Consider the following 2,005-nt stretch of genomic DNA (forward strand, 5'->3'; position numbering starts at 1 on the left):
TATATACCATTCCACTGTCTTCTCGCCTGCATGGTTTCTGTCAAGAAATCCAAGCTTAGTCTTATTGGTTGCTCCTTGTAGGTAACTTTTCATATTTCCCATGCTGGTCTCATGATTCTTTCTTTGTCTTTGGTTTTGGTGAGTTTGATGATGATATGTCTTGGTGTTTTTCTTTTGAGATCTATCTTGTTTGGGGTTCATTGAACTTCCTGAATGGATATATTTTCATCTTTCATCATATCAGGGAAGTTCTCCTCCAACAAATCTTGGACAATTTTCTCAGTGCTTTCATTTTTCTCTTCCTGTTCTGAAATTCCAATGACATGTAGGTTATTCCTTTTGATGGTATCCCACATGAACCTTAGGCTTTCTTCACTTAGTTTTGTTCTTTTTTTCTGATTGATCACTTTCCAAAGAAGTATTCAGGTGTTTGTCTTCAATCTCATTAATTCTGTCTTCCATTGCATCAATTCTGTTCCTTTGCCCTTTCAGTGTGTTATCTTTCTGACAATTCAGTATTAATCGTCTGGATTTCTATCTGTAGATTTAGAATCATTTCTAATTTTTCATTTATTTTGTCATTTTGTTCTTATATTTTCTTCCAAAATTCTTCTAGGGTTTTTTCTGTGTTTTCCTTGGTCTGTCTCTCAATCCTTTGAAGATGCCTAAATATAATTCTTTTGAATTCCTTATCAGGGAGTCCTAAGGCTGTGTCTTCCTCAGGGATGTGTTTTGGGTCTGTATCCTGGTCCCTTGTTTATCCTGCTTTATCTTGCTTCTTTGTGTGGGCTGTGATGCTCTGTTGTCTCTGAGACATTGTGACTTTTTTTGTTGGGTATATTTAATTGGTGATTATATGTTGGAGTGACTTGCCCGCAATTTTCGCTTTCTTTGTTTTGTTTGTATGTTATCTGTACAGGCAGGGTACTGTGCTGTGCTCCTCTATTCACTAGTTGACAGCACTTATACACTCACCACCTGTCTACTTTCCTTTGTCAGCCTCTTATGTGTCCTTGCCGACCCTGGCAAACAGAGCCTGTTCTTAGGTCTCTGGAATCCGAATGAGAATGCTATCACTTTAAAATCCAAAATGGTTGCCACTTGTAAACATTCAAAATGGCTGCACCCTCGGTCACTTTAAATATCCAAAATGGCTGCCACTTGTAAACATTCAAAATGGCTGCACCCTCGGTCACTTTAAATATCCAAAATGGCTGCCACTTGTAAACATTCAAAATGGCTGCACCCTCGGTCACTTTAAATATCCAAAATGGCTGCCACTTGTAAACATTCAAAATGGCTGCACCCTCAGTCACTTTAAATATCCAAAATGGCTGCCACGTGTAAACAATCAAAATGGCTGCACCCTCTGGACAGCAGAAAGTCAACAGCTCAGGTCGTCTCCCTCCTTGCTGTTTCCCTTCCTAGTCATAGGCCACCAGAGCAGTTGTCCCTTCAGCCCTTGGTGACCAGGACTGATCTTTAGGTCAATTCTCAGGTCCCAATACCACTTAGGAATATTCAGGCTGTTAGTCTCGTCAGAGTACCTGACAGGCCGCAGCTCCGACCGTCTCTGTACTCACTGTTTTTGTTCAGGTATTTCCATTAGTTTGTGCCTAATCCACTTCTATATAGTTTCTTTCAAAGCTCAGGGTTCCAGGATTATCTTCTGAATCTCTGTCAATTGGTTTTTCTTTTCTTTGTTGAAGAGAGTCTGTGTCACTTGTCTGCCTATTCCTCCATCTTACCAGAAGTCTCTCAGTGTAATATTTTTGATATGCATCCATTGTTGTTGCATATATCAGTAGTAGTTCATTCATCTCTTTAGTGGACAATAGTGTTCCATTATGTGATGTACCACAGTTTTAGCCTTCTGTTAATTTTTCAGGTGATTTCTAGTTAGGGACTATATAATCAAGCTACTATGAATATTCTTGTACAAATCTTTTTGTAGACATGTATCTTCATTTTTCTTGGGTAAATGGATCATAAGGCATGCATGTTT

At 39.0% G+C, this 2,005-nt stretch overlaps 1 protein-coding gene across 1 annotated transcript in view; it reads left to right on the top strand.

Moving 5' to 3' along the window:
- Positions 1-2,005, top strand: part of KCNIP3 (potassium voltage-gated channel interacting protein 3) — a 76,456-nt gene that overhangs the window by 56,542 nt on the left and 17,909 nt on the right. The window lies entirely within an intron of this gene.

The sequence above is a fragment of the Orycteropus afer genome, unplaced genomic scaffold, assembly GCF_000298275.1.
Source record: "Orycteropus afer afer isolate SDZICR_OR568_19922 unplaced genomic scaffold, OryAfe1.0 scaffold00017, whole genome shotgun sequence".
Lineage (NCBI taxonomy): Eukaryota > Metazoa > Chordata > Mammalia > Tubulidentata > Orycteropodidae > Orycteropus > Orycteropus afer.